At 45.4% G+C, this 10270-nt stretch overlaps 1 pseudogene; it reads right to left on the bottom strand.

The window, feature by feature from the left end:
* Positions 1-1567: 1567 nt before the first annotated feature.
* LOC129045042 (mannose-binding protein A-like) lies at positions 1568-4640 on the bottom strand (annotated as a pseudogene).
* Positions 4641-10270: the final 5630 nt, after the last annotated feature.

Raw genomic sequence — 10270 nt, 5'->3', positions numbered from 1 at the left:
ACTTTGGGAGGCCAAGGTGGGTGGATCACTTGAGGCCAGAAGTTTGAGACCAGCCTGGCCAAGAAAACCCCACCTCTACTACAAAATACAAAAATTAGCCAGACGTGGTGGTGCATGCCTGTAATCCCAGCTAATTGGGAGGCTGAGGCATGAGAATGACTTCAACCCGGGAGGCAGAGGTTGCAATGAGCTAAGATTGTGTCACTGCACTCCAGCCTGGGTGTGGGCAACAGAGTGAGACTGCCAAAAAAAAAAAAGCAAAGAAGGAAAGAAAGAAAAGGAAGAAAGAAAGAAGGAGGCAGGAAAGAAAGAAGGAAGGAAGGAAGGAAGGAAAGAAAGAAAGAAAGAAAGAAAGAAAGAAAGAAAGAAAGAAAAAAGGAGGGAGGAAAGAAAGAAGGAAAGAAAGAAAGAAAAGAAAGAGAAAGAGAGAGGAAGGGAAAGGAAAGGAAAGAAAAAAGGAAAAGGAAAGGATAAAGGGAAAGAAAGGAGAAAGAAAGAGAGAGAGAAAGGAAGGAAGGAAAGAGAAAGAAAGAAAGAAGAAAGAGAGAAAGGGAAAGGAAAGGAAAGAAACAAGGAAAAGGAAAGGATAAAGGAAAGGAAAGGAAAAGAGAAAGAAAAAGAAAGAAAGAAGTGAAGGACGGATGGAGGGAGAAAGAAAGGGAGGGAGACAAGGAGAGAGGGGGACATCAATCTGAGATTCACATCTTATACAAAAATTAACTCAAAATGGATGATAGACTTGAATTAAAATGTAAAACTATAAAATTTTAGAAAAAATAGTAGAAATGTTTGCAATCTTGGACTAGGCAAAAAGTCCATATACTTGACATCAAAAGCACAATATATTAAAAGAAGATTGATAAACTGGACTTCACCAAAATGGAAAACCTTTGCTCAGTGAAAGATGCTTTTAAGAGGATGAAGAGACAAGCTACAGACTGTTAAGAAAATATTTACAGATCACATATCCAATGAAGGGCTAGTATCTAGTATGTATAATGAACTCTCAAAACTTAACAGTCAAAAAAAACAGACAATCTAATTAGAAAATGGGCAAAAAATCATTTTTAATTAGTGGAGTATAACATAGTATAAAAATTTTGAATAGATCTTATGTGCAGCCATTGCATTGTTAGTATTTTATAATATTGTGTGGTTTTGGTTCTTGGCGCTGTCTCAATCCCTTCAGGCTGTTATAACAAAATACTGCAAACTGAACGGCTTAAAAACAACAGAAATGTATTTGTTACAGATCTGGAGGCTGGAAAGTCTGAGAACAAGACGCCAGCAGATGTGGTGTCTTGTGAGGGTCTGCTCTCTGGTTCATAGGTGGCACCTTCTGGCTGTCCTCATAGGGTGTAAGGACTAACTAGCTCTCTGAATCTCTTCTGGGGCTCTAAGAACATTAATCCCAATCATTAGCCTCTGCCCTTGTGGCCTAATTACCTCCCCAAATCCCTGTCTCCTAATATTATCACCTGGAGAGTTAAGATTTCAACATATTAATTTGGAGGGACAGCAGAGAGTTCAGCTGGGAGCCAAGGAGGGGGCCAAGGAACATGCCTCTTCAGGCGGTAAACTCACAGATGGCCAGGAAGCAGGACACGCAGGAGATATCATTCCAGAGCCTGTCCTTCAGGAGAATCACACGGTCCTCCCTTGAGCCGTGGTCATTTGGCTTGTCCTTCTTCCAGTTGCTGTAGGTCAGCCTCCCGCCCGTCACGTGCATGAACTGGCCTTTGTTGGCCCCATCTGTGATATCCATGAAGGCAGTGTCTTTGCCCACATCCTGGATAGCCTTATTCTCCTTGGCATTCTTGGGGGCAGCCACTGTGGCCTAGAGCCCAGCACATAGATTCTTCACTTTGGAGAAAGGCATCTGCTCATCGTTGGTCAAGAAGAACTTCTTCCCAGACATTTTCCCCAAAGAGAAGGCTTGCACTAAAATCACAAATGGTGAGTGAGGTTCGCTGGGTTTGGAGCCCAGCCCAGGACAGTAGGCAAGTAGTCTGAGTTCCCTGGGAAGTCAGACCTCTGAAAAATCACCCTATGCCCAGCAGCTCAGGCCAGAGCCTGGTCAGGAAGCAGGCCTCGGCTGCAGAGCCTGGGAAGGGGCATCCAGACACCTGCAGACAGCCCAGACTCCCCTGGGATATCCCACCTTGAAAAAGCATCTGCTAAAACCTGCCCCAGCACAGGTGCACATAGGGAGACAGTCTTGGGCCTCACTGCAGGCTTGGGCACCAGGATAAGGAAGAGGCAGGGACAGACATCAGAGCACAGTAGATGACAGGGAAGGAGCACAGACTTTGGAGACAACAGATCTCCATCCAACCCTTCCCCTGCCACTTCCAGGCTGTGTGACCTGAAATGAGTCACCAACACTTCCTGCACCTCGGTTTCCTCACCTGTCAATAAAGCAAGTTCAACAACCACAACTGAGGTTGCTGAGGGGATTGCATGAAACCATCTTATGGGAAAATGCCACCCAGCATAGGCCCTGCTGTAGGACAAGTGCTCATGAATTAGTTCCCCTCCCACCTCCTCCAAACCTAGAGTGCGCTGAAGAAAAGAGTGAGAGACAAGAACACATTATGGGCAGAGAGAAAGCTCATGCTTCTTCGTGTGGTCCAGTTCTGATCTCAGGCTCTGTAGCTCTTTCTCTAAGCTGGCCAGCTTAGCCTCAGCAACTGCAAAGCAATAGGGAGAAGGTATTTATGGAGAAGACCTTAAGTTGGAGAGTGGAGCATTTTGAAAAAAACAAAGTGGCTTACTAAGAAGAATGTTTGTTCCAGAAAAATAAGAAAGCAAAAGAAATAAAAGGGGAAAAATGACTATATTTCTGCTTCCTAGCTATATCTCTGCATCCCTTCACAACCTGGAACTTCAGTCTTGGACCCCCGTCTCCACATACGGCTTGCATATTGTCATATTGTAAGAACTCATAAGAAAATACTCAACTCATTACTCTTCTTTCTGAAAACTTTTCTTTGTCATTCATTTTCATTTCTCATTCCAGATACACTTTTTAATACCTTTATTGTTTTGACAGGCTGGTAGACAAATATGAATAAGTGGGTTGTCATTGTTCTTTTGTTCTTACTGAATTTGCTCTATTTTACTCTGAACTAAGTTGCTGTGATGTTCCCTGTCACCCAGGGGTCCTAAGAGGCAGACCATTTTCATGCATTCTTGTGACAGTGGACATAAACCCAACCTCTAAAGGACCTGTTTCCTCCCTGGCACCCCAGAGGTGCACGCTGGACTGTTTCCGCTGAAGAAAAGCCAGGGCCCATCTGCTAAGGGACCTGATGAGGGAATGGCCCTACGTGGCTTGAACATCTGCACCTGGGCACCTATGGGAGTCTCCTCAGGCCCCAAGTAAAGCTGAGAGGGCCGGGGGTGCTGGCCCAGGAAGCAGAATTGAGCACCTTCCCATGAGGCAGCAGGAGAAGAAGGAGAAGGGGACCTCCCAGCTGACCCACCAGCTCCCCAGGCCCTGGGGCCCTCAGGCCACACATGCTGAGGTATGCCCCTTACCTGAATTGTCCCCATGATCTCCTTTTTGGCTCCTTGGTCCTGGAATTCCAGGAGCCCCTGTGTTTCCTGGGGGCCCCAACTTCCCAGGAGGACCCTGCAAACCTCTGAGCCCTTGATCTGTTGCAAGACAAAGGGAAGATGACCCAGTGGCTGTCACTCATTTTTTTTTTCCAAAAAAGCTCAATACTCCATTCATATTCACCCCGGGAACAGCCAGCAAGCTAATGGTGACCCAAAGAAGAAAGACCCCCCATCCTGCATCCCAGGGGAAGGCCTGCACCAAGACCAGCTCCCTAACCAGGTGCGACATCCCTCTGTAGGGACAAGCACACATCCCCAATTCCTGTGTGGAAATATGGGATCCCAGAGAGTCAGCGAGCAGCTTTGTTTTGGAGGCAATGGCATTTTACGGGGATTGTTCTGAGTGTAGCATGGGTCCTGATGAAAGAGGAGCCTCCCAAAGTCTGTACTCAAACCCTCATGTGGAGGAGACGCCTGCTGGAGGTGGAGATTCAGAAAGACACAGACTGAACCTGGATCTCCCTTTTCCCCGTTGGGTCTGTCTCACTCATCTCTGCCTGGGATGCCACTGGGTCTCCAGCGCAGAGCTAGGCAGCTCTCTACATTAGTGTCCTCACCCCATCCTGCACTGCTCCCTCCCAGGCATTTGTCTCCACAGCTAAACACCTCTGAGCCTCCAGAGTCACAGGTTCTTAGGGTAGCTTTCTCTAGATATTTATTTCCAGAAAAAGCATGCATAGATCTTCCACCAGACAAATGCATGCACATACACACACACACACGCACACACACACGTACAGGGACACACACAGATGCATGCGCACATACCTTTGTATCAGTTGAATCGACTACTTCCATTTGTGTTTCGTTTATTGCAGGGCCAGGGTGAGAGACTAAAGACCCCCAGCACTGAGTCACCTCCTTCCTCTCCTCTCATTTAGAACTTTTGTCAAATGTCTTGTTTGGGCATCTCACCAGGCCAGGCACAAGGAGAAGGGGTATTTGCAGATGACTTCAATCCACAGCTGAATGTGGGCATTGGCATCTGCTGCTCCCTCTGCCTGGACATGTCCCTGCATCTCTGCATGCTTAATTGTTGTCACTCAGCTTTCAGCTGAAATATTATCTCTGGAGAAAGGTCTTTGCTAACCTTGTAATTTTAAGTAGTCACTCTGTCAGTGAGTTGTAATTCTCTGTTCTAATTTTCTGCCGATTGTTGCTTCCATGTGGTACTGTTTTGTTTATTTGGTTGCATATTGATTGATCACCCACCCCACCCCTGTAGAATGAGAAGCTCATGAGAACAGGGGTCTTGTTTCCCAGCTGTTGTTTCTCCACCAAGAAAGTGCCTGGAAACAGAGTCAATGCTCAATAAACATTTATGGAACAAATGAATCCTCCAGGAGTGTGTCCTCAAATCAGCCCTCTTCTCTCCGGCTGGAGCTACCATCTGTGCCCCCCTTACCAGTGATCTCACTTTTCTATTCTCAGTTCACATCTCTATCCCCAGGGTGCAAACCAGGGCTGGGCACACAGGAGGATTGGGTGCGAGGGAGAGGAGAGAGGCAGAGACCTCAAGCAGACACCAGACCATCTGTGCTCATCCAGGCCTGAGTTTCCAGAAGCGTCCAGTTCTTGTCGCCAAAGCCTAGTCAAGCTGCCCAGGTCCCGGATATGATCTTTGATGCTTGCCTTCCTCCAAACTCACACCCATTCTTTGAAACACTTCATGTCACCAAACAGCTTGAGAAGTTTGTTTTTCCCAGGTGGGGAGTGGGGTGGGTCACTTCCCTGTGACTCCGCCTTGTGATAGGCATTTTGGCTTCTCAAGGGTCCTCACCCTTGTGTACTCATGTCATCAGGCCCTGTCCAGCGGCCCTCCCAGTTCCCATTCAGGGGGCCTGCCAGGCACCAAGAGGTGCTTCTGTGGTAAAGAAGATCCCTCTCAAGGCTGTGTCTCCTGATGCCATTGACACAATGTTGAAGAGCCCATAGGCCCAGAGGACAAAGGACTTTCAATTCGCTCAGCAAATAGGCAGACCTCTGAGGAAGGTGGGAATGTGAAACTGACAGATTTGTGTTGAACCAGGATCCTAACTGTGCTGCAGAGTTAGAGAAAGGGTGGTTTGAGCGGAAAGAGGGTAGGCAGGAGGTAAATACACCTAGGAGCAAAGGAACCTGAGAAAGCCTGGATTCTGGAGGGGATGAGATTATCCCCCAAGGATGTGTACCCATAGGTCTGTCCTCTCATAGACCCAGGGATGAATTTATGTTGCTATTACGACTATTACAGAATTCTGCTATTTATGCCAAGATGAAAAATTGTGTTTCCAGTGTCTCAGCGTGGCATGATCTCCCACACTGTGGAGACATAAACGCAGTGGAGAAGAACCACACCCGTAGCCCAGGCACCTCAGTGGTGTCTCAGATGGAGGCCAGGCAGATTTGTGTTCACCATGGGACAATTACCAAATATAGTAGGGGACAAACAGAATGAGAGCTGATAGAAATGATAAGCCTCAGAAATAGCCCTCCAAGGAGTGTGGACCCTACATGACAGATAAATTAATATGCACTTCAAAAGAGGGTATAATGAAGGAATGAATGAAAATTATATAATTAAATTAATAAACTAGAATTAAAAATAACCATAGAGCTAATAAAATAGAATACTGGTTCTTTGTAAGAGACATAAACTTAGCAGATATGGCCGTGGTAGTTTGGGTTGTTTCCTCCATGTTGTAAAATTACATCTCAGGCCCTTTGCCATAGGACTTCACAAAGGCTCCCACTAGAGTGTGAGGAGTAAACACTCCAGCCCCTTTGCTGTTTGGTGTGGCCGTGTGACCCTGAGCTGAAACGAAAGGAGCAGCAGCTTAATGTGTGCTTACAGGTTTGCTACGGCCTTTGTGCTTCTTTCCCAATCATGGGAAGTATGTATCCCTGGAAAGTGATATGGAACAGTCATGAACTCACCTGAAAGTCTGGAGTCCAGCTGACTGCTGCTGAGTCCAGGCTCACTCAGCTGAAATCAGCCAAACCTCAACAAACTGGAAGATCTGGAGCAGAAAATAAAACATTTACTGTTGTAAGCCCTTGAGAGGGAAATTTACTGTTGTGTTAGCTGACTGATACAATATCAATGATTAATAGAAAAGGTATAAGAAATTAACAAATCAGCCCAGGCACAGTGGCTCACGCCTGTAATCCCAGCACTTTGGGAGGCTGAGGCAGGCAGATCACCTGAGGTCAGGAGTTCAAGACCAGCATGGCAAACATGGTGAAACCCCATCTCTACTAGAAATACAAAAATTAACTGGACGTGGTGGTGCACGCCTGTAATCCCAGCTACTTGGGAGGCTGAGGCAGGAGAATTGCTTGAATCCAGGAGGCAAAGTTTGCAGTGAGCCGAGATCATGCCACTGTACTCCAGCCTGGGCTACAGAGTGAGACTCCATCTCAAACAAACAAACGAACAACAACAACAACAAACAAATCAGGAGGAAAAGGGATTATTATACTAGTACAGATGGTACTGACATTATAAAATCACACTACGTAAGGTTAATTGTATAGCAACATATGGAAAATTGGTAAAATACATATTATAAGAAAGTTTAGAATTATTTAAGTTGGCTCAGGAATAACTGATATATGAGAGTAATTGATATATCACTAATCATAAAATATAGAAATGGAAGACAAAAATTAATAACCATACCTCCATCAACAAAATGGTTTTAAGGTGAGTTGTATCAAATCTTCAGAGAAGAAATTACTACTCTCTTATAGAAATGGCTTGTATCCAAAATACTACTTAGCTGAGATGATTAGCTGAACATGTAATTCAGAATGGATAAGGATTGAACAAAACAAGCCTTTTAGAATATCTAATTTATAAGCAGAGAGGCAAAAATACAATTTAAAAAATAACTATTAAAAGTGCTGGGATTACAGGCGTGAGCCACTGTGCCTGGGCTGATCTGTTAATTTCTTATACCTTTTCTATTAATCATTGATATTGTATCAGTCAGCTAACACAACAGTAAATTTCCCTCTCAAGGGCTTACAACAGTAAAGTCCAGCCCTGTATTCATGGTTAATAGCAGTCTCTGGAATCTGACTTCCTACATTCATTGGCCCAAGAACTAGCTGCATAATATTTGGCAAATCACTTTAACCTCTATATCCCTTGACTTTCTTATTTGTAAATATGGGAGAATAATAGCATCTATAAAATAGGGTTAATAAGTTTAACTAGTATAGTGCCTGGCCCATAGGGTGTGTGATGAACATGTATAGCATCAGACCAAGTAGGGCATATCCAAGGAATGCAAGGATGGCACAACATCAAAAAATAAATCAATGCAAATCACTAGTTTAATAAATAGCAGGTTTTATTAAGAGCCTAATTCAGATCCTTGCAATCTTGAAGCTTGAAGCCTGTTCCCAAAACTAATACATGGTCTCAAAATTCTTCATACATTTTTTTCCCAGACTCCTGTAATGCAAACTTTCTAGGGTTGATTTCAAACACAGTCCAAACAAATGACGTTGCCCTCCAGTTTTGTCATTTCACCACTCAGGCCATAGAGTTGTGGCTCAGCTTGAAGCTGTTGCTTCTTGAAGTGAAGGGTGGGCAGTGGCCTACTCTCTTATTTCTTTGCATGTGCAGGGGGTAGAGAGAATGCTGTTGGTGCCAATGGTGGGCAATATCTGCTCACAGGAGGAACCATATGTCAGTAGGTACACTACTGCCTCTCAGCCCACACTGACTGGTTGTTGGGGACCTTTGTGTGACTGATTACAAATGACAGCTCCTTTCAGCAGCTGGTTCTTCAGGAAAGAGACTCTATGATTGCCTCTAGCTGCATGTCCCTTACCCTCACCATTGCACCAGTACACATTTCAGTCCATAATATCTTGTTGCTGGGGTCCCTGAGTTTCAGGAAGCAACTTGCTCATGAGTAGGGTGTGAACCCCAGGCAGCTCCTGTGATACTGGCATTCACACAGCCCCCTAGGAGACTCAAACCATGGTGTTGCAATCCACATTGCCCCAGAACACTCCTGCTCACAGCTTTGTCCTTCCTCTTCTTCTCCCCATGCTCCATAAAATCAGTCCATCTGCTGGTTCCAAATGTCAGAATTTTACAAAAGGCAATGATTCCCCATCCTTGACTTACATGACTTAATCAGAGATGTTGAGGTAACCTGAGCATCCCTACTCACAAATATTAGGAGGGGCTTAGGACAATCACCTTCCATACCCCAAAAGGAGAGGAGGGGAAGGGATGATTTCCACTGTGAGAGCACAAATGTCACCCAAGGTGGGTCAGCAACCTTCGCTTCTCTCCAGGCCTCCTTTTACTGACAAGAGAATGGGGATTATTAAACCACTTCTGCTGAACAGCCCACTCCTTGCAGGTTCTATGGTGGAGTCCCTGGGGCATTTCTCCAAACTTAAATAATGAGGCACTTACAGCCTCTTATGCTCAGTGGCATGCTCTGGATGCCAATACTACTTGCTTGACACTCTCTTGCCTTGATGTTAACAGACTAAAGAAAATGCTGAAAATTCATCTGCTAAAGTGCAACACACTTTCATAATGAAAACAATCTTAGCTAACTAGAAAAAAGAGGAAACTTTTTTACCTTGACACAAGGTATTTACTAGACACTTAAAACAGGCAACATTTTCAATGGTGATATATTGGAAGTGTTCCTATTACACAATCAGGGCCAAATTCACATTGTACACAAAGAGTCCATTTTCACTGTGTCTCTTCAAAAGCTATAGAGGTTTCTGTCCCCTATATAAAGGTAAGAATTGAGATATTAAAATATAAATGTCATATAGGAACAGAAAAAAATTTCCATCATTTGTAAATACCAACTATATTTATAAAATCTAACAGAATTGAAGATGGCCGAATAGGAACAGCTCCGGTCTGTGGCTCCCAGCAAGATCAATGCAGAAGACAGGTGATTTCTGCATTTCCAACTGAGGTACCTGGTTCATCTCATTAGGACTTGTTGGACAGTGAGTACAGCCCACAGAGGGAGAGCTGAAGCAGGGCAGGGCATCGTCTCACCTAGGAAGCGCAAGGGGTTGGGGGATTTCCCTTTCCTAGCCAAGGGAAGCTGTGACAGACTGTATCTGGAGAAACGGTACACTCCTGACCAAATACTGCACTATTCCCACAGGCTTAGCAACCAGCAGACCAGGAGATACCCTCCTTGACTGGCTCGGCGGGTCCCACCCCCACGGAGCCTTGCTGACTGCTAGTGCAGCAGTCTGAGATGGACCTGTGATGCTGCAGCTGGATGGGGGGAGGGGTGTCTGCCATTACTGAGGCTTGAGTAGCTCACAGTGTAAAGAAAGAGGCCTGGAAGCACAAACTGGGCAGAGCCCACCGCAGCTCAGCAAGGCCTACTGCCTCTATAGATTCCACCTCTTGGGGGCAGGGCATAGTAGAACAAAAGGCAACAGACAGCTTCTGCAGACTTAAATGTCCCTGTCTGACAGCTCTGAAGAGAGCGGTGGTTTTCTCACCACAGTGTTTGAGCTCCGAGAACAGACAGATTGCCCCCTCAAGTGGGTCCCTGACCCCCATGTAGCCTGGCTGGGAAACTTCTCCCAGTAGGGGCCAAAAGACACCTCAAACAGGTGGGTGCCCCTCTGAGACAAAGCTTCCAGAGGAAGGATC

The sequence above is a fragment of the Pongo pygmaeus genome, chromosome 8, assembly GCF_028885625.2.
Source record: "Pongo pygmaeus isolate AG05252 chromosome 8, NHGRI_mPonPyg2-v2.0_pri, whole genome shotgun sequence".
In the NCBI taxonomy this organism is placed as follows: Eukaryota; Metazoa; Chordata; class Mammalia; order Primates; family Hominidae; genus Pongo; species Pongo pygmaeus.
Note: the sequence above shows the minus strand (reverse complement) of the source record. Positions and strands in the feature narration are given on the sequence as shown.